Raw genomic sequence first — 27,383 nt, forward strand, 5'->3', positions numbered from 1 at the left:
ATAATGTAAAGTTTGTGGTTTATTGTGATGCATCCAGACATGGTTTGGGGTGCGTGTTGATGCAAGCTGGTAAGGTGATAACTTATGCATCGAGACAGTTAAAGGAGTATGAGCAGAGATATCCCACGCATGATTTGGAGTTGGCAGCGGTGGTGTTCGCACTTAAGATTTGGAGACATTATCTCTATGGTGAGAAGTGCAAGATATACACCGACCATAAGTGCCTAAAGTATTTCTTTACTCAGAAGGATCTGAATATGTGCCAGAGGCGGTGGCTGGAGTTGGTTAAGGATTATGATTGTGATATCCTATACCATCCTGGGAAGGCTAATGTGGTGGCTGATGCATTGAGTCGGAAAGGCCTAGGACAAGTGTTTAGTTCGAGGAAAATATCTGATAAGCTAGCTGAGGAGATGACCATAGCAGGTATAGAGTTGGTGGTTGGTCAGTTGGCCAACATCACTCTTTAGTCTACACTCCTTGGGAGGATCAAGGAGGCACAGGGGAAAGATTCCTAGTTGAGAGGTCACAGAGAGAATGTCTTAGTCGGAGCGACTAAGAACTTTTCTATTTCAGAGATTGGGTTACTGAAGTACAAGGGTCGGATCTACGTTCCGATGGATTCTGACATCCGGCGTGAGATCTTAGATGAATCGCATACCACTCCCTATTCTTTGCACCTGGGTACAACGAAGATGTACCAGGATTTGAGAGTTTTGTATTGGTGGTCGGGCATGAAGAGGGATGTGGTAGATTATGTGGTCAAGTGCTTAACTTTTCAACAGATTAAGGCTGAGCATCAGAGGCCAGCGGGGTTGCTGCAACCTCTGGGGATCCCAGAATGGAAGTGGGAAGATATCACCATGGACTTTGTGGTTGGTTTGCCGAGCACCGTGGGACAGCATGACTCGATGTGGGTGATTGTGGATAGGTATACCAAGTCCGCCCACTTTTTCCCTGTTAGGACAACTTATACTGTAGAGCAATATGCTGAGTTGTATGTGAAGGAGATTGTTCGACTTCATGGGGCTTCGAGGTCGATAGTATCCGACAGAGATCCCACCTTCACTTCTAGGTTTTGGGAGAGTCTGCAGAAGGCTATGGACACGAAGTTACGGTTTAGTACCGCTTATCATCCTCAGACAGATGGACAGTTTGAGAGGATGATTCAGTTATTGGAGGACATGTTGCGAGCCTGTGTGCTAGATTTTGGGGGATCATGGAGTAAGTATCTCCCTTTGATCGAGTTCTCGTATAACAATAGTTATCAGGCGACCATCGGAGTGGCTCCATATGAGATGCTTTCTGGAAGGAAGTGTAGATCACCTGTTCATTGGGATGAGACAGGTGAGTGGAGATATCTGGGTCCAGAGATGGTTCAGAGGACCAATGAGGCGATTGAGAAGATTAGGGCGCGAATGCTCACCTCCCAGAGTCGTCAGAAGAGCTATTCAGACCTGAAACGTAGGGGCATGGAATTTCAGGTTGGTGACCATGTGTTTCTTAGGGTTTCACCTTTGAGGGGAGTGAAACGGTTTGGTGTTCAGGGCAAGCTGAGCCCTAGGTTTGTTGGCCCCTTCGAGATTCTGGAACGAGTTGGAGAGGTAGCTTACAGGATAGCAATGCCTCTAGCTTTATCAAGGGTTCATAATGTTTTCCATGTATCCATGCTCCGGAAGTATGTGTCAGATTCGACGCACGTTTTAAGTTATGAGAATCTGGAGCTTGATCAGGATTTGTCCTATAAGGAGAAGCCGATTCAGATTCTTGACTGGAAAGATAAAGTCTTGCGGAGCAAGACCATCGCCTTGGTGAAGGTGCTATGGAGGAATAGCAAGGTTGAGGAGACGACGTGGGAACTTGAGTCAGAGATGAAGGAGCGGTATCCCGAGTTGTTCAGGTAATTTTGAGGACGAAATTTCTGTAAGGAGGGGATAGTTGTAACGACCCAAATTTGCTAATAGGGCTTAGGGCCTTGATTAGCGTGCCTGGAGGGCAATATATGATTTAATATGTTAATATGTGAATTTATGTGAGTATGTGATAGAGATGCATGTTTAGTTGAGTTAAATGTGCATGTGGGCCCCGTTTGGATATTAGGGGTATGTTTGTGATTTTAGCCTGTTGAGGGCATAAATGTGATAAATATGATATGCATGTGATATATTTATGTGTAGCACGATCCGAGACAGTCCTGGGGAGCGGTTAGCCAGAAAGTCACAACGGGGTTGAGAATCCGACTCAGGGCGAGTCGAGGGGTATTTTGGGTGTTAGATGTATTATGGGGTTATCGGGTTATGGAAATAAATATTTGGAGATATATTTGAGGATAGAATGTCTAGGAGGGAATATTGGGGAAATTTACCATTTTGCCCTCGGGGATGTTTTGGTACCCCGAGCCTTGAGGTAACCCTATAGATTTAAGTTAAATAAAACAAAATAAAGGAACTGTTGGGAAACTTGGAGAAACCGACCTTAGACTTTATCATACTCTCTCTTTACTCTCAAAGCTGCACTAAGGGGGAAATCTTGAGGAAGAGAGCTAGGAAATTCAGAGTTTCAAGCTGGGGCTTTGGAGAATTGTAGCTTGGAATCTAGAGGATTGGCTCAGAACTATAATCTAGGAAAGGTAAGTTCCTAATATGTTGAATTGTGTTAATTTATCAGCTGGTTTTAAGGTTGAATATCTGAGTTTGCATGTTAGCTAAGTTTGAAATTTGTTCTTGAATGCTTGGCTGAGTTTGGGGCTGGACTTTGTTGGGTTTTGATGCTAATACTGTGTTAGAACCTTTATGGTGATAATCTGGAATTGCTAGTTTGGTTTTGGGTGAATTGGTTTGAGGAAAATGCAGGAAGAGATGAAGATTTCTGGGTTTGGAGGTGAGGGCCGCGGCCCTAGGAGGGGCATGCTGCGGCTCGTGTGCGTGCGCGGCCATGGAAGGCCATGGTGTTTGATGCGCGCCGCAGCCCGTGCGTGCTTCAGGGAGGTGCTAGCCTCTATTTCGAGGCTAGTCGTGGCGCTTGTGGGTAGAGCCGCGGCTCTTAGTGCCAATTTGTGCTTCTAACTGCGTTTAGGCTTGGGAACTCAAAGGTTAAGGCTCGGGATGGATTCTATCACCCGGATTGATAGAATTCAAGGTCCCGGAGATTAGAGATATGGCTAAAAGTTATTTAATGGATTATAACTTGATGGGTGAATATTGTTAATGTGTTGTGACTAGGGTTTCAGCGAGGCTAAAGTTAGAGGATTGTGCTCGTGATATCGGTGCTCGGAGAGCTCGGGACGCAGGTAAGAAAACCCCTGTTCCCATAGAGCTTGTATGCAGGGCTGAGCCCCAATATGTTTGAATTGCAGGGCGTAGCCCTTTGATTGAATTTGTTAGTGTTTAGTATATGTTTATTATGCTTTGAATGCGATTATGTGAATGTTCGACAAGAGCCGGGAACGGCGCATGCCGAGGTCGGCAGGGGCCGGGAACGGAAAAGGGCCGGGAACGGCGTTGGGCACGTTGAGTGCAAGGCCGAGTACGGCAAGGGGTCGAGAGCAGCATTGAGCACGTGGAGTGCGAGTTGCTAGGGCGAGACCCTAAAGGATACCTGGGATATCCTCACGGTGTGGACCGCAAACCCAGGACCTGGTAAAGCGCCTGGGACGGCTTAGCCGTATGTGTTTAGCCTATTGATGGCTTGTTTATATGCTATGTGTTTGTTTTGCATATGTTATCTGCTTGTGGGTTTTCTTGATGGGCTTCGGCTCACGGGTTCTCTGTGGTGCAGGTAAGGGCAAGGAGAAAGTCAACCAACCATGAGTGTAGCTAGCATGAAGCGGCGTGTACATGTTTGGCCTGTCTGGCTGCCACAGCCAGTGGATTTTGGGAGATGATTGTAATGAAACCTAGATTTTGTCGTTTAGCCGACTTGGTTGTTCTTATATGTTGTAAATATTTCCAAACAGTGTTTTGGGATCCCAAGTGTTAAACTTTTATGATTTTCAATGAAATATAGTTATTTCTAAAGTTTCTACTCTGTTTATGATTTAATTACACTTTTGCTTTAAAAGCCTCGATTAGCGAGTGATTGCACGTTTTTAAACTCACTTAGTAACGACTCTAAGGTAGTAGGGCGTTACATAAATATTGTCAGGTATATGCATGAAAATTCCCTCATCGAAGAACTGAAGTCACAACATCACCAACCCTCTGCCAAACATCTGAACTGAGACCAGAAATTGAGTCAGGTAACAATTCTAATCCTGTTTTTTTTGATAAAATTTCTTCTGATTCTATTCCTAAAATAGACCTTCCAATAGCTATAAGAAAAGGCAAGTGATCTTGTGTCAAATATCCTACATCTCAGTTTGTTTCTACCTCAAAACTCTCATCCTCTTTTGTCACTTTTGCCAATAATGTTTCAAGTGTTCAGATTCCAAATAATATACAACAAGCTTTACTTGTTCCGGAGTGGAAGGAGGTTGTTTTTGAGGAGATGAGGGCTCTTGAGAAGAATCAAACATGGAAGCTTGAAGAACTTCCTAAGGGAACTCCAACTGTGGGCTGTAAGTGGGTCTTTACACCAAAATTTAACAGTGATGGGACTCTTGAAAGACACAAAGCTCAGCTGGTGGCCAAAGGATTTACACAAACTTATGGTATTGACCATACCGAGATATTTGCTCCAGTTGCCAAGCTAAATACTGTTCGAATTTGTTGTCTGTTGCAGCCAATTTGGATTGACCTTTACGACAGTTCGACGTGAAGAATGCTTTCTTGAATGGAAGATTGGAAGAGGTAGTGTATATGCTTCCTCCACCAAGTTTTGAGAACAATTTTGGCACAAAAGTTTGTAAGGTAGAAAAGGCTCTTTACGAGTTAAAACAGTCACCAAGAGCGTGGTTTGAGAGGTTTACTCAAGTGGTAAAAAAACAAGGCTATTCTCAAGCACAATCTGATCATACTTTGTTCACTCGTCATTCGAACAATGGAAAAATTGCAGTTCTAATTGTCTATGTTGATGATATTCTCCTCACGGGGGATGACCTAGAAGAATTAGAAGCAATGAAAAACAAACTCTCCAAGGCATTTGAGATAAAAGATCTAGAAGAGATGAAATATTTTTTGGCTATGGAAGTGGCACGGTCCAAACAAGGGATTGTTATTTCCCAACGAAAATATGTTCTTGATCTATTAAAAGATTCAGGAATGAGTGAGTGTTGTCCAATAGACACTCCTATTGATTCGAACAAGAAGCTTGGTGAAATTCACCAAGGAAGATTAGTAGATGTGGAGCACTATCAAAGACTTGTTGGGAGGCTTATCTACCTATCTCACACTCGACTTGATATTGCTTTCGCTGTGAGTATGGTAAGTCAGTTCATGAACATCTTGAAGCTGCTTATCACATTTTAAGGTATCTAAAAGGTAGTCCTGGTAGAGGTCTTTTCTTCAAGAAGAATAATAACAGAAGTGTTGAAGCATTTACTGATGCTGATTGGGCAGGTTCGGTCACTGATAGGAAGTCTACTTTGGGATATTGCACGTTTGTTTGGGGAAATTTAGTGACTTGGAGAAGCAAGAAACAGAGTCTGGTTGCAAAGAGTAGTGCAGAAGCAAAATATAGAGCTATGGCTAACGGGATATGTGAGATTTTGTGGATAAACCGTGTGCTTAAGGAGGTGGAGCTACAAGTTAGTATGCCTATGAAGTTGTTTTGCGACAACAAGGCTGCCATAAGTATTGCACATAACACGACCAGACCAAACATATAGAAGTTGATCGACACTTTATAAAAGAGAATCTGGAAGTAGGAATAATTTGTATATTATTTGTAAGATCTAAAGATCAGATTGCAGACATTCTTACAAAAGGATTATTTAAACCTACTTTTGATTTACTTGTAAATAAGTTGGGTATGTTTGATATTTACATACCAACTTGAGGGGGAGTATAAGTTACCGTGAAAAAATAGAAAGTTAGGTTGTTTCCTTAGAAATAGGAATTGGTTGTTGTTAGTTCCTATTTTTATGGCTTTTATATTTCATATCTGTTAGGGATGTAATCTATAAATATACTGATTGGCACATTGATACAGATAATTATTCTCCTAAACTACAATTTCCATGGGAATTGTTGTAATTATAGGAAAGCTCTAATCTCTAGTTAAAAGTAGAAGAATATATTGACCAGCTTTAGAGTATCTTTAAAAGATAATGCTACACAGGCTTAATCACTCTTCTTTCAGATTGATCCTTAGCTAAACTCATAAGCTGGTGCAATATATTTTCACGGCATCGGCTCTGGATTTTGGACTCGGGCGGATCTCTATTAAATTATAAAAGACATGAGTAGAAGCATATAATTGAAGGTAATAACACATGGGGAAGGTATCTTTGCATGAATAAGATAAACTTACCTGAATGAAAGTCCCAGGCCCTTTAAGAATCTCAAAATATTTCTTAGTATGCTCAATGATCTTAAAAAGATGTAAATCATGTTAGCATTCATCAAACCATATAAAATATTTTTTAAGAAAACAATACACCTCTACATCAACCATAAGACTAAGGTATATTCTAAGTTGAACAATAATCAATTATCATCACAAGTGCCTAATACATATACATGTTATGAACAATTCTCAAAATAGTTTTCGTTGAAAACTCAGAGCTGAAAAATGTCAACATTAGGCATTAATCTGAAAGGGAAAATAGCAGGTTTGAAAGAGAAAAGTGTGCACTTATCACATCTCAAAAAATAAATATTGAAATTTTATTTAACTGCTAAAATTAATTCTCATTTACAAGAAACACAAGCATGTATTTACGAGTGTTCATTCTTCTACACATACTAAGGTATAAATAAATGAGTTGTATCTATTTTTAGAGAGAGAGATTTCACCTGGGAGTTTTGTAGATTCCATTGGGATCAGTTGTCACAAACCAACCTAGTCGCCAACCAGGAACCAGCCACCTCTTTGACATAGACCTGAGTGTTATTACAGGAACATCTGATCCAAAAACATCCATTGACACAAATGGATTTCTTCCAAAAGCTTGGCGGGCATAAACCTCATCAGCTATAACAACAATCCCAATGTTAATTTGTGACCATAATAGACATAAGTTTTGCAATCTAAATGCAACACGAAGAAAATTTTTTTCACTCATTTTCTTAATTTTCACAATGTTAATTTGTGACCATAATAGAGAAAAAATTTCAAATGAAGAATAAAAAATTGCAACTAAAAGGGCACACCTTCTCCAATTGTTCACAAGAGTAGACATTTGCACAAGGATTCCTAGGATTTATAATAATTAATGCAACTGTGTTTCTATCTGCAAGAGCCTGAATGCCATCAAGATCAATCTACCATCCCTCCTCTGGAAGAAGATCAAAATTCTGAACTTCAAGATATCTAAATGCAGCAGAAAGCTCGTACATGGGAAATCCTGGTTTTGGAATCAATGCATTGCCACCAGGTCAAGCAAGAGAAGTCAGGGCAACATCAATAGCTTGAGTGCAGCCGGTTGTAATATAAACATCATCATATGATATCTTGTATGGGAGATCAAGAGCAGATATTCAGCAATTTCCCTGCCACAAGAGAAAATACTTGAACAGTTACAAAAGATGCTGCAGCAAGTAGTAGCACAACCAGAAAGCTTTCACTTACATTTTTCAAATACAAAATATGAGAAAAATCAACCAAAACAAACCCAAGTTATCTCATATACTCTCGTGTGTCGTGCTCCATTTGGTAAGCTAGCTCTAATAAAGCAATAAGCTGAAACATCTACAGGTACCCAAATAAAAAAGTAGCAATATTTATAAAATTAGAGATCAACAAACCAAACTAATGTTAAAAAATGAAAGGGACTAAACAATAAATCACATATTGTCAAGTAATATCCTAATTAAGAAAAAACCAGAAAGAAACTCAACTTGACTTGGTCCTTAAGAAGCCTACTTTCTTCGCATGCTCCACTTGGTAATCCAGCTCTAATAAAGCAATAATTTCAACCAACTAAAATTAGGTGAAAATGGAAGGCATTAAATGTTTACTCATATCCTAAAAAAAGACCAGAATTAAGATAAAACCATAAGCACACACATCTTAGTCCTCATCTAAACAAGTCAAGAAACTACAAACAAAGTACTGATTAAGAAACTTACTCTCTTGTCTGAAGAAGTCCAACATCAGGAGAGTAACCATTGAACTTCCTAGACTTGATAGCATCAATAACCACTTCTTCAGCAATGTGGGTAGTTTGAAAGCATGATTGAGAAGTGGGGTCACCCATACCCAACAAAATAAATTTCCCCTCATCAATTTTATCGACATTCTCTCGTATCTGATTTAGAGTGTCGTGATAGGAGATATCGTTTGGGGTTTCACCATTACCTGATTCCTTACTTTTGCATTTCAGTCTGTTTTATCGCTCTTCTGATGATTGTGGGAAATGGGTTCTGGCTTTATGGGGTTTGAAGTGAGAGAACTTCACCAGAGAAGCATGTTGGGATCAGAGAGGGGATACGTGAGGGTTCCACTGGTTGAAGCTCGAGGTCTCTGAGTTCTCCCATGGTCAGAAATAAAAAGGTTCAGAGGGTGTTTGGTTTTCTTAATTATCATTTTTTTAATTATTATTATATCATATCACTTTCTAATTCATTAATTTGAAGATAAACACACAAAGTTTTTACGTGGAGTAAGTTGTATTAGAGCTTAGAGAGCTTTTAGCAATAGAGTTTTCTGCAAGTTTGGGCAGAGTAATTACTTACAAGAAAATTTTGGGATCCCTTCTATAGTGCACAATTGGTCCTATTTATAGGCAGTTGGGTGCTGTGGGCTTGGGCCGGACTAATCCAGGGCCAATAGGGATGTAATCACAATTAGCTCACGAATGGATGCTTAATACAAAGGATTTCGCTAAATAATATAGATTAATCAGGGCCCATTAGGCTGGCTTGGGCATAACCAAGCTTTATAGCTGACAACAGTACGTAGCCTCAGACTGGTCCGCGTGGGCTTCAAAGGAGATCCTGGGGACAGGATCTGTCAGAGTAGTGGCAATGTTGTTTCCCAATAACGGCATACATTCTATATGTAGCCTCTTCTGCAGGTTAGTTGAGGAGACCAAATTCAGTGTTTCTTGGGAATGTGTCAGCGTCAGGGAAGATCAATCTTGCCCTATCCGGACGCCTGGTTCGGGTTCCTTTACTAACGTCCCTGTCCATTCACCAATACCCTAGTTCGTTTACTAGTGCCCGAGTTCATTCTTGACAAGGGTGTATTCTAAGACTGTTGAGCCTGCCACCCCTACTCGCATCCTGGATGATACCATTAGGTTAGGACCGGGAAGATGAGTTTGGCCCGCATCTTGGTCCCGATTCCCTCGTTATGGTGACACCCATCGAGCAATTTTGGGCTTACTGACGATTGGGCCACTATGACTTTCTTCTTCCATGTCCACTGGGCTTAGGTTGGGCCTTTGACTTCCTGAGAGAGCCCACAGATCCATTGGGTCATGCCACGTGTCCGGGGGGAAACACAGGGATAACATTTACCCCCAAATCTTCATCTGTGTTTGCATGGTGGAGACTTGTCTCATTCTCCTAGATCAAATCCAAATATCTCAGTTTATTCCTTAGAAGACGGGTTCATTTTCGTGGGGGCAACTCGGTTAATCTTGCATGGAGGAGATTTGCATCATTATCCCTGATCAAATCCCAATAGCTCGGTTTGTTTCCTAGAAGACGGGTTCATTTACTTAGGGGCCACTTGGGTGATCCCCGTTCTTTCAAATTCACCATGTTTTACACACGTGTCCCCCTGTAACTGGTGCGTCTATACCACTCGCGCCTTACAGATCTGGTGACAACTCTATAAAATAGAATTATTTTACCATATTTTTTATGCTAATTGTTGCTTAGTCTTTGAGTTTTTAAGTAATTTATTAAGTTTTTAAGTAATTTTGAATTTATTAGGTTTATTTTAATTTTATATATTTTTGTGTATTTTTATAGTTATTTTATTGTAAAATGTTGTAGTTAATTACTTGATTTATTATTATTTAGTTTGAGGTAAAAAAATGTTGTATTATTGAACTTAAATGTTAAATATAAATTAAGTTATAATTAATATTTTTAAATAATTAACTTGATTTATTTTATAGTGAAAATATTTTATTATGATTTATTTTATATTTATCTTGTAGGGAATTTGTAATGCCCCGGAATCCCTAATGCGGTTTAATGGCTGGATTAGTAGGATGGGAGGGCCATAATTGTTTAATTATGTCATTAAATGATTATATGCATGTTTATGTGAATTATATTATAATATGATGTTAAATGCATGCATGTGGGTCCACATTTCATTACAGGGGTGTTTTGGTAATTTGGCCCATTGAGGGCGTAATTGTATATTTGTATGCATGTCGGTGACCTATTGTTGAGACCACATTATAATGTGGGTTTGTTCGAGCTATTCAGCATGAGACGATCTTGGAATATTAATTAGCGGTCTAATCATAACAGGTTTAAGTTCGGGGCTCGGGATGAGTCTCAGGGTGATTTTAATGATTAGAGCATTGCCGGGAATTAAGTGGTAATGAGGTGTGAATTATTGGTGTTTGAGAATATCGAGAATAGCGGGAATTGGAGAGCGTTAATTATGATTAACGAGATAGGTGGGGAATGTCAATTTTTTCCCTTGGGAGCTTTTAGAAACCCTTATTAGACCTAGGGGTATTTTGGTCTTTTCACCCCTAGGACAGATATAAGCCATTGAAGGCTGTAGAAAGAAGAGAAAAACATAGTAACTTCAAGAGCTTCTCCCGTACCTGTCTTTTTTTTTTTTTTTTTTGTGATTTTTGAGACTAACTTGAGGAGTCAAGCTTGGGAAGTAAATCTTGAGACCTTGGGAGTGTGTTCCACCATTGAAGATCATCATAATCTGAGCTTGAGGTAAGTTTCTAGCCATTAAAATCCCTGGTTTGCTCTGTTTTAGTTGTGGTTTTCAGTTGAGATTCCTAGATTGGATGATTGGTTTTGTTGGGATTCTTGTGGTTGTGTTGCTTGGGGTATGTGAGGATGGTTTTTGGGTTCATTTGGCACCAAAAATGGGGTTTGGAAGCATTGGAATCGAGTTGGAATTGAAGGATTCGAAGGAAGAGATTTCAGGGGAGTTCCTGGCTGAGGGTAGCGCTACAGCGCCCATCAGAGGGCGCTATAGTGCTACACAGGGTTATTTTTGGGCGGTTTGGGGTTCTGAGTATAGCGTTGGGGCGCTATTGAGCAGCGCTGCTCTATTCCTCCAGAGTCCCGTTTTGAGTGTTTTTAGGGGTTTTTGGCTCGGGGTTTCAATCCTTAAGGTCCGAGATCGAATCTACTCACTGTGTGGGCATGTTTCGAGGTCCCGAGAGTGGGGTTTAGGTCAAGACCATTTTATTGTTGATTTTCATTAACGGAGGTTATAATTGGTTGTGATTAGGTAACCGCAAAGGAACCAAAAGGTCGATCGTTCTCAGGAGTCGTTCTTATTATATTTCTCGCTCGAACTAGAGGTAAGAAAACTGCACCCTGTGTATATGACATGCATGATGGTTGTTGAGGCATGTTGGTTGATAAATGTGGACATTGATTGCATATTATATGCTAGCGGATGTTGTTTACTTGTGTATGGCACTGATTAGTCAGGGACGACACTGGTCGCATATTACTGACTTGAGAGTCAGAAACGACATAAGCGTCCTGAACGCAGGGCCGATTGAAGATTAGATCTAATCGATATCAGCATTGAATGACTCTAAGGAATTAATGCTGGACCGACCCTAAGGTCAATGAAACTTATAAGCGCTTGACTATTCTAAGCTAGTTACTCAGAGCCAGGGCCTAAGGCCTAGGTGACTGCTTGTCACATGGCTAGGGAGTGAAATCCCATGGTTATGACTCTATGGTCACGAGGAAGGTTATGTTGGTGACTAGTCATCATGCACCTATCTTGTTTAAGCTAGTGAAAGGTTCACTTATTTGTAAAGCCCCGGTGACCCTATCGTCACATGGCTAGAGGGAAACGGAGCCTACCTTAGTGACTTTTGTGACTGTCACTCATCTGTTTTGGACTGAAAGTCCTGAATGATTATTATGATCATTATTGATATTATATTCATGCTATATTGTGTTTTCTTGCTGGGCTTTGGCTCATGGGTGCTATGTGGTGCAGGTAAAGGGAAAGAAAAGCTCACCCAGCCTTGAGTGGAGAGCTTAGGTGGTGCTGTGTACATATGCGGCCGCTTGACCACCACGGCCAATGAGTTCTCAGAGGAACTAAGGGGTTTACCCTATTTTTGCCGCTTAGGTCATTGGGTTGTAAATTTGAAACTGTAATGACCATTTTGAGTTGTAAATAACTTGTGAATGTTTTTATGGCCCCATGAAGAATTTTGTGTATTAAATAAAATATATCCTTTCTTTTTGATTGGTTTTCCATCTTAGCCTGTTAAGAACATTAGAAGCACGTTTTTAACCAAAGGACTCGGGTAGCGAGTTAAATTTCTGGTTCACCGTAACTGTTCTGGGGTAACCAGGGCATTATAGAATTTATTGCATTTTTGTGCTTGAAAAGTAAGGAAAATGTGGCATTTCTGAAAAAGCTAAACCCAGCCATTTCGGGCCAAACAGGCACAACTCTCAATCCGGCCCAACTCTGCCCAGGCCGAAGCCCCCTACTGCCTCCCTTGGGCCCGGCTCTGCCCAGGCCCGAAGCCCCAGCCAAAGGCCCACCAGCAGCTTCAGCCCGCCTGCTTCAACCTCCATCCAACACCAGCTACCACCTGGGCTCGCGCCTCCACTCGGCCCACCACCGAAGCCCACGCCCCCAGGCCCATCCTCACCATCTGCTTGCCTCCTTAATTGAGCCTAGCACCTCCTAGCTGCATCAGCCCAGCAGCCTATGCCCAATCCCAGCCCCCACGCCAGACCAAACCTGCCACCAGCAGCCACCAAGCCAGTTTTTCCCTTGTTTTTCTTGAGCCCATAAATTGCACCTTGTCTCCTTGTCCCTTTTGTTTAAAAATACCACATTTTTACCCAAACTTTTCTACACATTTTACCACAAAATCATCATTACACCTAAAATTTACCCTTATTTTCCATATTATTATTAATTTAATCAATTTAATTAATTTAAATTGATTATTTTAATACTCTCATTTTGGCTATAGATAGGGAATTTTCAAGACCATTTGGGTGTGCTTGTTTTAGGAGGGGTTACACTACAATTTCTACACTTTTTCAAGACCACTCCATTCTCTTCATCTTTTTCTTCTTTTTGGTCATTTTTCTATGAGTTTTTAGAGGAAAAATTTGGGGGTTCCTCCTCCAAATTTTCCTATTTATGTTTGTAATTTCTATTCTAGTTATGAGTTTCTAATCTTTTTAAGATTATTAAGGTGATGATGAAACAATATGTAACTAGATAGTATTTATGTTGTATGTTGATTTCCCAATTTGTGCAATAAAGTTTATGGTTCTTCAAATATTTTCTTTCATCTTAAATATCATGTATTTTTTATTGATAGAACATATTTACACTTTGTTCTTTATTAGTGCAAAAACATTATATTCTTTGTGTAAGATGTGTCATTAAATTGTACACATCCAATGCTTAGAACAAAAATATTATGTTTTGCATTATAAATAATGTTATTTGATTTTGTGTTGTTTCCTTAGGTTGATTCACATTAAATACTTTAAAATTATACTTTTTGAATAGTGAAGAAAAATCATATCTTTTTAGAAGTAATTTGTGCTTAAAATTATAAATCTTTTTGGAAAATGATAGTTTAGCTATCACTAAAACTTGGGAATCAATGTACTTATAAATATTATTGAACTAATATTTTGTGGATTCTAATACTTTAATAATCTTCTTTTACCATCTTGATTTCTACGATTAATTTATTTTACCGCCTCTAGTTAAAACACAATTTAATTCACAAAGATCACTATGGATTAAATCTAGTAAATTAGATTGTAACGACCCAAATTTGCTAATAAGGCTTAAGGGCCTTGATTAGTGTGCCTGAAGGGCATAATGGGAATTATGTGTGACTTTAATAATTAAGATGCATGATTATGATTTAAAGCATGTTATATGACTATTTGAATATTTGAGATGCATGACTATGTGCATTAGTATGCATGTAGGCCCTAACTAGGTTAGAAGGGCATAACCGTAATTTTGGCCATTATGGGCATAACTGCTTTGATATATGTGATAATTGTCGAGACCACATTATTATGTGGATATATTTGTGATCTGTGACTCGAGATGATCCTAGTGAGCAAAGTAGCGAAAAAGTCATGGCGGGGATTTATACCCGGCTCGGGGTGAGCTTAGGGGTATAAATGGGAATTTAGTGAATATACTGGAGTCTATTATGACGTTGAGGAATATTATTGGTGATTAGTTAGGTATCGGGAGTTAAGCGGGAAATATTAGAGACATTCGAGGAGTTAGCGGGGATTGGGTAAAATGACTAGAATGCCCTTGAGTGGATTAAATGACTGGAAATAAAGGGGAGGGCATTAAGGTCATTTGGATTTCTAAATATGGGAATTACTGAGACTTTATGTTAGCGAGAATTGTAGAGAAGTGTAGAAGTCTGAAAAAGAAGGAAAAGGAAGGGAAAAGAAAGGGGAGAAAACAGAGAGAGTCTTCTAGGTCGGTTTATATTTCCTTCATCTGTTTCTTGAGGATTTCTGGAGTAAAGCTCAGAGGAGAGCTGGGATAAACTAAGCATCAAGGATTCTAAGCTAAGTTTGGGGAATTGGCAGAGGTTTAGCAAGGATTCACTAACACTTGAGGGAATTCAGGCCTAAGGCTGAGGAGGAGCAAGCTAAGGAAGTCTAGAGGCAACTTGTGGTCGAAATCCCATCAAAGGTGAGCGCTAGGGCTCGAGGGGGATCGTGCTCAAGGAGTCAAGGGATCAAAGCTAGTGAATTGAAATGTAAGAAAACTGCACCTAGTTATATATTTGTGATGGGACTAAGTGCTCCCGATACTTGTATCGTGTCAATGATGGTATTACGCCATGGGACATGTAAAAGTGGCCTAAGAGTGCCGTACACAATATTTGCGCACAGGGTGCGGCTTGGCCACTGGTAGCCGAGGACAGCTTAATATTCACTGAGCTCGGTTTAAGCGGGCCGGAGTCAGTGGGATAACGGAGGGAGCAACCTGAGAGCGCTAGCCCTAGTTATCATTTGTGCAGTGATATATGATATGAGTTGATATGTTTAGTATGTTGAATACTTGATTATACTGGATGATTATATGGGTGAGATTATGTGATGCTGTATGGGATATTGATTTATCTGTTGACTGCTTATGCTCTGTTGTGTTTTCTTGCTGGGCCTTGGCTCACGGGTGCTACGTGGTGCAGGTAAAGGCAAGGGCAAGTTGGACCAATCCTAAGGTGGAGAGCTGCGGGGTTGAATGTACATAGCCAGCTGTTCGATCGCCATGGTCGAGGAGTGGGTCAGGACAGGGATTGCCTAACTGTCTATTTTGCCTTAATATGGCTTGATATTGTACATTAACCTTGCGTCTTTTGTAAACGATCTTTAAATTTAATATTTATGGGATCCCATGTAAATAGATGATGTTTCTTAAATGAAAGTGCGACTTTTGAGACCAAAACATTTTAACCCTAGTTCCTCTATAGTTTCAGTAACACGATTTTAATTAAATGACTTGATTAGCAAGTCTAGCACTTATAAAACACACAGTGTAACGGTCTTGGCTATCCAGGGCATTACATAGATGATCTTTCTACATTAGGAAATGGTTTCTTAATCATTTTTTCCTTAACACATGTTTCACATTTACCATAGTTTTTAATATTGCATGCAATCATACCACATTTTACTACTCTTTTCATGGTTGAAAAACCTATATGAGATAGTCTAAGATGCCACAAAAATAAAGAATCATAGTCAACTATATAGGCGGAATAAACATTTTTATTGATAACATTGAAAGTTACATCATTGGTGCACAACTTAATCATACCCTCACAAGAGTACCCCTTTCCCAAAAATATATTTGATTTGGTAAGAATAAGTTTACCGGACTCAAAAACGGCTTAAATGCCGGGCTTGCCAAAAAAATCACCACTTACCAAATTTCTACTCATTTCGAGAACAGAAAGTACATTCACTTTACTTTCTTGCTGGAGGTGAAAAAAACTTCAATGGTACCTTTGCCAAGTACCTTGGATTTGCCCTCATTGCCCATTTGAATCTCATGGTTACCCTTTGACTCTTGAAAGGTCTTGAACAATGATTTGTCATATGCGACATGGACAGTGGCCCATGTATCATACCACCACCCTTTCACCTTGTCGTGGACCACATTCACCTCACTAAGGGTAGCAACTATGTTTTCCTCTTGAGTTGCGTTTACCTTAAGTCCTTGTTGATCTTTTCTATGCCTACACTCTCTAGCATAGTGACCCTTTTTCCCACACACAAAGCAATGACCTTTCTCGCCCTTAAACTTGTTTGGGTTGGTTATTGAACCCAAGGATGTCTCGTTATTCTTCTTTCTTTTCCCTTTGTTTTTGGGATGTTTTGGTTGTGACGCCGCATTTGCTTTGGAAGTCTCTTCATTAGACCCCTCCACAAGTTTATCTCTACATATCGATTCCTCCTCAATTCGAATATGCTTTTGGATTTCCTCCAAAGAATAATCGTCATTTTTATGAAGGAATCTTTTCCTATAGCTCTTCCCAGTTGGTGGTAGTTTAGCCACTATAGCACCAACATGAAAGGCCTCGGGAAGCTCAATCTTCAAAACTTTCATTTTGTTAAAAAAATATTTGCAATTTATGTATTTGAGGAAGAATAGGATTATCACCAAAAAACTTGAAATCAAAATATTGAGATATCAAAAAAAAATTTGTACCTTCCTCTTCCGCCTTGAATTTTGTCTCAAGTGTTGGGGTTTTATGCCCTAATTAAAACTCAATTTCTTTGTAATCTCATTTTATTATCAATAAAAGAATAGAAATTATTTTTTTTACTTGGTCAATCACTTTGCTCACATGTTTTATTTTCATGATTATTTGTTTAATATAAACTTCTATTAAATCCCGAGTATATAACTAATCATATTTATAGTGACGTAATCACAGTGGAATATAAATATGATTATATGTTCAAAATAAGTTAGTCCTAAGATTAGTCAGTGCACAGGATCTACACTGACTTGCTAATCTACGATATGATCTACTTACACATCACAGTGTTATGTTCTTTCCAGAACATTAGCAAAGTAGATAAGATCGGATGTATTTGTTACATCGGACATGACCGATATTGACAGTTGATAAGATAAGTAAACATACCGTTATTATCTATTCTAGTCATATCATAGAGTTGACCATAGGTCAATTCAATCTCAATTCTGAGTGGTTAGTATTCTAACTGATTGTATTATTTGAGTTATTTGACTTGTTCGTTACCAGCTTACCCTACGGACTAGCCCATACTTACATCTTGGGAACTCTGTAGTATAATTGAGTGGGAGTGTTAATGATAGATATGAACATCTGTAGCTTCTGATGAAGAAGTGAAACGATGGTTTCCTTTTAGTTTGGTTCAAGGTGTTAAATGATAGAGATCTCATTTCAGTAATTAAATTAGTTTACTGAAATATCATTTACAAGGAACTAAATGTTTTAAGGATAAAATACAATGAAGGGTAAAACAGTATTTTAGTCCCATCTCATTGTAGACCGTCTATAGAGGATTGAGTGACAATTATGGTTGTAACAATGGATAATTAATAGCGTATCTATATTTGTTATAGAGCATTCTATGAATTCAAAAGTGCAATTCTGAGTCTTTAGTGGAGTCACGAGGAATTAATAAGTTAGTAAATTTATTTGTTAGATTTATGATAACTTATTGGAGCTTGATTTCATATGCCCATGGTCCCCATTGTACCTTGTTATAAAATCCCAAGTTCAGTTAAATGATCTTGGAACTGCATATCCAAATATTCTTCACCCCTATCAGATCGCAAGATCTTTAACGTTTTACCTAATTGGTTATGATCAATCTCTTGGAATTCCTGAAACTTTGAAAATGTTTATGATTTCCTATGCATTAGGTAAAGACATGAGTATCTAGAGTAATCGTCAATGAAAGTGGTGAAATACTCAAAACCACTCATGGCTTGTACATTCAAAGGTCCACAAACATCTGAATGCATAAGACCAAGTGGTTCTTTGGCCCTATCACCCTTTCCAGAGAATGGACGCTTCGTCAGTTTGCCTTCTAGACAAGATTCACAGACAGGTAATTCACCTAAGGTGAGTTCCCTCAAAGGTTCGTCCTTTGTAAGTCTTTGAATCCTATCATAGCCAATGTGACCTAGTCTCAAGTACCATAAATACATCATATTATCATTATCGGTCTTTTGACGTTTATTGGTCCTAAGTTTAGCTACTTTGAATAAATCATTGTTAAGAGCGAGGGGTTCGTTAGGTCACAGAATATAAATCCCATTTTCCAAACTTGCAATACACAATTGTGATCCATTGAAGGAAATAGATATATTAGAACTTGTGAAAGTCATAACAAATTGTTCTAATTGCAACATGGAAATTGAAATTAAATTTCTACTAAAATTTGAAATAAAAAATACATCATAAAAAATTTATTTCTTAATTTCAAACGAGCTCTTCGTCTAGCTTGGACCTCAACGAATGCCCCGTTTACAACTCTAAGCTTTAAGCCACATTCATTCACTTCCTCCCACGATTCAAGAAGATGTAAAGAGTTACAAACATAATTGGTAGATCCAGAATCAATAATCCAAACGGATTTATCATTCTCTAAAACACATGTTTCTAAGATAAATGAACTATAATCATTACCTTTATTTTTCGCTGCTAGAAACTTGGGGCAATCCTGTTTCCAATACCCCTTCTCTTTGCAGTGAAAACACTTACCTTTACCTTTCTTGTTTTTCTTGTTCTTCCCCTTAGACGTCTGTGCACTAGGTTGTGCACTCGTCTTTGTAGGCTTGAGATTGTTGTTTTGTCCACTTTTCCTCTTGTTTCCAACTTTCGAAGACGAAGCTTGGTGAGCTTCAGTCTTAGCTGGATCAGCAGCAACAACAGTAGTCTTATTTTCTCCTCCATTACTAGGTCCACCCACGATAGGCTCAAAAATCTGAAGCTCGTTCATGAGCTGCGTCAGACCATAGTTGAGTTGATCACGAACATGTAGACATGGTGCTATTTGAGCATTCATAGTGTCATCACGTACGTGCGGAGACGATGTTATCCAAGCATTTACTGTGCTATCAAGAACATGCAGAGACGGTGATCGTTCTGGGGATTCCTCAATCATGATGAATTTAGAGTTGTCACCAATCAACTTTATGTTGATATTCTGCTTCCGATTAAGGAAGTTTTCTCCAGTGAGTTTCTCTATCGAAAGTTGAGAAATGATGTGAGTAGACACTACTTAACTTAAAACTACAAATTACCAATAAAATAGAAATAAATCACATTTGCTCAATAAAACTTCTATTCACACAAATTTCAAGAAATAGCACAACATATACAAAAAATATGTAAGATATGAGAAAAAATACCAAAAACAATCATATCTCTATTTCTTTAGGTTTTTAACTAATCTATGATATCCTTCTCCCGGTTGGCGAGAGTAAAAAATACCACTAGTTAAATAGAGTTGTAAACTCATTTAGTAATGGACACCATTATTAACAACCTACTATTCTATCAAAATAAGAAAACAAAATCTCTTATTTTATGAGCTAGACCCAAGGTTTTGATAATCATAGATTTAGTCCTAGTAGTCATCGTAGGGGTGAGTCTAGTAGAATTTGACATATAATTATCTATCTTTCGAAATCTAACCTTGTCAAAATAACTAATGAACACCTTTCGTAGGGGGACGAATCAAAGCGCCTCGAGGCCCCATTAAGCTATTGACTATGTTAAACCAACGGTGGAGATCGAATAAAATTATTAAAATAAGCTCATTATAAAATTAAAAATAGTATTTTTATTATTTATTTTTAGAAAATTAATGACTATGGTTTTTCCAAAAAAATTAAACAGATTAAATTTTTAAAACCAAAGTCCTATAATTTCCTATTAATTCTAAAGTGTCACATTGAAACAAATTCAATTAATTTAGAATTAATTTGTTGCTAATCAATATTTCAGTTTAACTAATATAATGAACCTATACAATTAAGTCCAACTCAGGTAAATGAGCCTTAACAATTGGGCTTGTATGGAGGAGGGCTAGGTCCAGTATGTCGTTCCCACTAAAAAGGCCCCCATCTTCCATACAAGGTCCAAAAAACATGAATTTAAACATTCGTTTTATTAATTGTTATTAATTGATTAGGCCCACTATATTTATGTAAAGCAAATGGGCATTCACAAGTGGAATCACCCACAAGAGAGGAATTTAAACTTTACATTTTCTAATGGGCCCAAATAAAACCTATCATTTTATGAATATTTTATTTGGCAGAATCCATATATCTAACAAACATATGAGCCACTATATGCATCTAACCCCAATTGCAAAAATACCACATACAGTGCAAACATACATGTTATAATTGGATGGACCTAATCATGTTACTATATAAGCAATTCTATGAATTTATGCAAAAATACCACAATTTATTTCATTTGCAAAAATACCATAATTAATTATCTAGAATTTATCAAAAAAATTCAAATTAATTAAATTTTTACACAAATAAGTCCATTTAAATGAAATTGATCAACAATTAACAATAGTTAATTTAAATTTCATTTATCAACAATCAACTTTGTTTAGGTTAATTTGAAAAAAATATTAATTTAATTTAAATAGGATTTTTCAACAATTAACCAAAGTTAATTTAAATCCTATTTATTTTAAAAAAAATATTTTATTAATTGGTTGAAAAAATGATATTTTTCAAAATTTAACCAATTTTAAATTTGAAAATCAATATATTAACTATTTTTAAAAAATATCTTGTGTTGTTACAACTTACTGCCCCATGTACTCCGCAACAAAATGGTGTAGCGGAATGCCTGAACAGAACTTTATTGGAAATGGTTAAATGCATGCTTGGATACTCAACTCTACCAACTTCATTTTGGAGACATGCAACTGAAACCGCGAACGGCATTCTCAATATTGTACCGTCTAAATCAACCCCCAAAACACCTTTAGAACGCTGGAATGGTCGTGAACCAAGTTTACGCCATTATAGAATTTGGGGGTGTCCTGTCCATGTCCTGAGGAAAAAGGAAGGAAAGCTAGAACCGCGAACTGAAGTTTGCATGTTTGTTGGCTATCCTAAAGGTACTCGGGGTGAACTTTTCTATAGTCATTCAGAAAAGAAAGTGTTTACTTCTACAAATGCAACTTTTATGGAAAATGAATATGTAACGCCCTGGATAGCCAAGACCGCCACACTGTGTACTAATAAAGGTGCAGGACTTGCTAATCAAGTCACTAATTTAAAAACGTGTCACTAAACATGTATGAGCTAGGGTTAAAAAGGTTTTGGTCTCAAAAGTTTCACTTTATATAGTTAAACAATTTTATACATGGGATCCCAAAAAGAAGTAGGGTTTAAAAGTTGATTTACAGAGTCTCCAAAATACAGACAACTATCAGCCATACTAAGGCAAAATAAACATTTCTGGTTCTCGCGTCCCTGCCTAAACCCCAACCGTGGCGGCTGAGCAGCTGGTCATGTACATTCAGCTTGCAGAGCTCTCCAAGTCAGGGTTGATCAAGCTTACCCTTGCCTTTACCTGCACCACGTAGCACACGTGAGCCAAGGCCCAGCAAGAAAACATAATGTGCAACACAAACAACAATAACAGAAAGTCAATTCTTTAAGCATGATCAATTATTAAATATTCCACATTAACCATTTAGCACATACTCAGAATCAAAGATGCGACTAATAACAAATAACATTCAGGTCTCATAATAATCAGGTCACATAATAGTCAGGGTCGACAACTTAGGCCGCACCCTCTGTTTACCCCACTGACTTCGGCCCGATTAAACCGAGCTCAGTGCATAATAAACTATCCTCGGCTACCAGTGGCCAAGTCGCGCCCTGTGCGCTAGTGTAACTCTTGGCACTCTTAGGCCGTTGGTTCACTGTTTACATGGCATAATAACATCCTTTCAAGCATACACGTTAAGGAACCCTTAGTCCCATTACAAATATAAAACCAGGTGCAGTTTTCTTACCTTTAGTTTATGTGTTCACTGATTACGAGCGACGCTCCTCGAGCACGATCCGTTCCCGAGCCCTAGCCGTAACGCCTAGTCACAACCAAGGTATTGGATTCCATTAATATTCAAATAAGGGTTTTCGAGTACAATACTAGCTTCCGAGACATCGAATTCCACCAAGCACGATGGGGAAATTGATCCCGAGCACCCTAGGTTGGACTCCCGCGCCTAAAATCCCCAAATGTTCAAGAATGCACCTAAGGGTTGTGGTCCTTGAAGCCTAGCCGTGGCCCGCACTTAAAACAGAGCCCAGGGCCCCCAGCGAGCAGACACGCGCTGCGGCCCTGCCCAAGGGCGCCGCGGCGCTCTCCCCTGGCCGAGCCTCCTTGGCTCTCTTGCTTCGTAGGGCCGCAACGTTCTAGAATAGAGCCGCGACCCTCCCCTTCGTGCCCAGAAAAGCCACCATTTCTAGCATCCTAACCCCATCCAAAACCATTCCAAAGCACCCTAACTCAAAATCCATTAATCACAAAACTTTTACCATGACTCTAACAACATAACCCAACAGAAATTCAGCCTAAAAACCTACTAAAACTCCATTTTGATTCTCTGAAACCCAGAAACTCTAAACACCAAAACCAATCATGCAAAACTCAAATTTTAACCTATGAATTACGAATTGATACTTACCTCTTTTGCTGAACCATCTTCTTGACGAATTCTTGAGCTTAGATCCAAGCTTCTCAGCTTAATTCTACCCTTAAACATCAAAACCATAAACTCCCTTAATACCCAGTCAGAACTCAAAATTCAAATGCTCAGAGACATGATTCAGCCCTTGCCTTAATCTTGGTTGAGTTCCCTTAGCTGAGCACTAGATTTAACCTACAAGTTCCAGCCCAAATCAGTGAATTCCCAGCTGGTTTCCCGTGAATTTTCTGTGTTTTCCTTGAAATAGAAGAGAGAAGGAAGAGAAGGAAGAGAGAAGAAGAGCTGAGGTCGGTTTGTGTTTTTGATCCTCTGTTTTCATTAACTTAGTCTAATCCTAGCCAGTTAAGTCAATCCCGAGGCTCGGGGTATCTGAAATGTCCCTGAGGGCAAAACGGTAAATTTCCCCAATATTCCCACATAAGCTTTCTATCCTCAAATATATCTCCATATATTTGTTTCCATAACCCAATAGTCTAAATAACTACCTAATTCCTAAAATACCCCTGACTTATCCAAAGTCAAATATTATTAAGCCCCGTTGTGACTTTTCCCCACTATCTGGCTCCCTAGGATCGCCTCAAGTCGCTCACTGCTAATCTATCCACATAATAATGTGGTTCTGGTTCTCTCAGATATAACATTTAACCACATTTACATTTAAATATTCATACAAGCATGTATTAAATCAATAAATTTACTCATAAGTCAATTATGCCTTCCCATCACACTAATCAGGGCCCTTAAGCCATATTAGTGATTTTGGGTCGTTACAACTATCCCCTCCTACTGAGAATTTCGTCCTCGAAATTTACTTGAATAGCTCGGGATACTGATCCCGCATCGCTGTCTCCAACTCCCAGGTCGCTTCCTCGACCCTACTATTTCTCCACAACACTTTAACTAACGGAATTGTCTTATTCCGTAAGACTTTGTCCTTCCGATCCAAAATCTGAACTCGCCGCTCTTCATAGGAAAAATCTGTCTGTTAGTCCAAGTCCTCATACTTCAGCACATATGTTGTATCTGAAACATACTTCCGTAACATGGAAACATGGAATACATCATGAACTCCCAATAGTGACGGTGGCAAGGCCAACCTGTAAGCCACCTGTCCAATCCTCTCTAGGATCTCGAAAGGTCCAACAAACCGAGGGCTCGGCTTGCCCTTTACTCCAAATCTCCTCAACCCTCTCAATGGTGAGACTCACAAAAACACGTGGTCCCCAACCTAGAATTCCACATTCCTACATTTAGGATCAGCGTAGCTTTTCTGTCTACTCTGTGAAGCAAGCATTCTGGCTCGAATCTTCTCAATAGACTCATTAGTCTTCTGAACTATATCTGGCCCTAAGTACCTCCTCTCACCCATCTCATCCCAATGAATGGGTGATCTACACTTTCTTCCATATAACATTTCATAAGGAGCCACTCAAATCGTGGATTGGTAACTGTTGCTATACAAGAACTCAATCAACGGTAGATACTTACTCCAAGATCCCTCGAAATCAATCACACACGCCCTAAGCATGTCCTCTAACACCTGAATCATCCTCTCAGACTGTCCATCAGTCTGAGGATGAAAAGTTGTGCTAAACTTCAGCTGGGTCCCCATAGCTCTCTACAGAGCTCCCCAAAACTTAGAGGCAAAGACAGGGTCTCGATCAGATACAATAGACTTTGGAACCCCATGGAGACGAACTATCTCCCTCACATACAACTCTGCATACTGTTCCACTGTATAGGTCGACTTCACTGGTAGAAAATGAGGGTGTATCTGTCTACTATCACCCACACCGAGTCACAAAGTCCCACTATCCTGGGTAGACCTCCCACAAAGTCCATTGTAATATCTTCCCATTTCCATTCAGGAATACCCAAAGGCTGAAGCAACCCTGCTAGCCGATGATGCTCAGCCTTTACCTGCTGACATGTCAAACATCTAGACACATATTCTACCACATCCTTCTTCATCCCGAGCCACCAGTATAATGTCTGTAGATCCTGATATATCTTCGTGGTACCCGGATGAAGCAAGTATGGCATGGTGTGAGACTCATCCAGTATCTCTCGTCTGATCCCCTCATCTGCTGGAACACAAATCCGCCCCTGATATTGAAGCATACCAGTCTCAGAGACGGAATAATCCTTAGCTGTCCTCTCTAAAACATGCTGCCTAACTTTCCGCAATTGCGCATCCACCAATTGTCCCTCCTTAATCCTCTCTAGCAGGGTTGACTGCAGGGTAATATTAGCTAACTAGCCCACCACCAATTCTATCTTTTCCCTGGCCATCTCATCAGCTAATTCTCTCGAGATCTGGGTGGAACTATACAATTGTCCTGGACCCCTCCTACTCAATGCATCTGCCACTACATTGGCCTTCCCTGGGTGGTATAGGATATCGCAATCATAATCCTTAACCAGCTCCAACCAGCGTCTCTGTCTCATGTTCAGATCCTTCTGAGTGAAGAAATATTTCAAACTCTCATGGTCAGTGTATATCTCGCACTTCTCCCCATACAGATAATGCCGCCAAACCTTTAGTGCGAATACCACTGCCGCCAGCTCCAAATCATGAGTAGGATACCACTGCTCATACTCCTTCAGCTGCCATGATGCATAGGCTATAACTTTCTCATTCTGCATCAGCACGCAACCTAAACCCATCCTCGATGCATCACAGTAAACCAAAAACTTTCCTTCCTCCGAAGGAAGACTCAACACAGGTGCAGAAATAAGCCGTCGCTTCAACTCTTGGAAGCTGTTCTCACACCTCTCTGACCAAACAAACCTTTGATTCTTTCTTGTCAACTCTGTCATTGGTGAAGCGATCTTTGAGAATCCCTCCACAAACCGCCTATAATAACCTGCCAACCCAAGGAAACTCCGCACCTCCGAAGTGTTCCTTGGCCTCGGCCAATCTCTAACTGCTTCCACCTTGGACGGATCCACCTTAATCCCTTCTGCATCAACTATATGCCCAAGGAAAGTCACCTCTGGCAACCAAAATTCACATTTCTTAAACTTGGCGTATAATCGATGCTCCCTTAACCTCTGTAAAACCTATCGAAGATGCTGCTCATGCTCTGCCTCTGAACTGGAGTATACTAGAATGTCGTCGATGAAGACAATGACGAACTGATCTAAAAATTCCTTGAACACTCTATTCATCAAATCCATAAAAGCTGCCGGGGCATTGGTCAAACCAAAGGACATGACCAAGAACTCATAGTGCCCATACCGCGTCCGGAAGGCCGTCTTCGGTATATCCTCATCTTTGATCCTCAACTGGTGATAACCAGATCGCAGATCAATCTTTGAGAACACCGTCTTTCCCTGCAGCTGATCAAACAAGTCATCAATTATTGGTAGAGGATACTTATTCTTGATAGTCAACTTGTTCAACTCTCTATAGTCTATACACATCCTCAATGTCCCGTCCTTCTTCTTAACAAATAACACTGGAGCACCCCATGGTGAGTAACTAGGTCTGATGAAACCCAGATCCAAAAGCTCCTGTAGCTGTATCTTTAATTCCTTCAACTCAGCTGGTGCCATCCTATATGGTGCCCGTGATACTGGTTCTGTCCCCAGTGCTAACTCAATCTCAAACTGAATCTCCCTGTGCGGCAGCAACCCTGGTAGATCCTCAGGAAATACATCCAAAAACTCACATACCAAACAGGTCTCTCCTGGCCCTGCCGGCATAACCCTAGTAGTATCCACAACATTGGCCAGAAAACCTATGCATCCTCCCTGCAACAAGTCTCTGGCTCTCAATGCTGAAATCATGGTTACGTGGGGTCCACATACCGTACCCACAAAGACAAAAGGATCCTCGCCCTCAGGCTCAAAAGTCACCATCTTCTTCCTACAGTCAATAGTAGCCCCATATCTGACCAACCAGTCCATTCCCAGAATCATGTCGAAATCTTCAATGTCTAACTCAATCAAATCCATCGAAAGTTCCCTACTATCAACCATCACTAGCAATGCCCTAATCCATCTCCTAGAAATTACTAATTCCCCTGTAGGCAATAAAGTCCCAAATCTCGCAGTCCGATATTCACTAGGTCTACACAGTCTATCAATCACTTTACTAGAAACAAAGGAATGTGTAGCACCAGAATCAATCAATACAGTAAAAGGAGAGCCAACGCTAGAAAGCTGACCTGTCACTACCGAGGGACTAGCCTCGGCCTCTGCCTGCGTCAAAGTGAATACTCGAGCTGGAGTCAAGCTATCCACTTTCCCTGCTTCACCTTTCTTCACTGTTGGGCAGTCCTTCCTGAGATGCCCCACTGTTCCGCACACAAAACAAGCTTTGGCCCGACATTCGCCCAAGTGACGCCTTCTACACCTCGG

The 27,383-nt window shown here is 39.7% G+C and overlaps 1 pseudogene; it reads right to left on the reverse strand.

Annotated features, from left to right (window-relative positions):
• The window catches only part of LOC133800143 (probable aminotransferase TAT2), a 123,068-nt pseudogene that overhangs the window by 15,772 nt on the left and 79,913 nt on the right, over positions 1–27,383 (reverse strand).

This window comes from Humulus lupulus, chromosome 9 (assembly GCF_963169125.1).
Source record: "Humulus lupulus chromosome 9, drHumLupu1.1, whole genome shotgun sequence".
Classification (NCBI taxonomy): domain Eukaryota; kingdom Viridiplantae; phylum Streptophyta; class Magnoliopsida; order Rosales; family Cannabaceae; genus Humulus; species Humulus lupulus.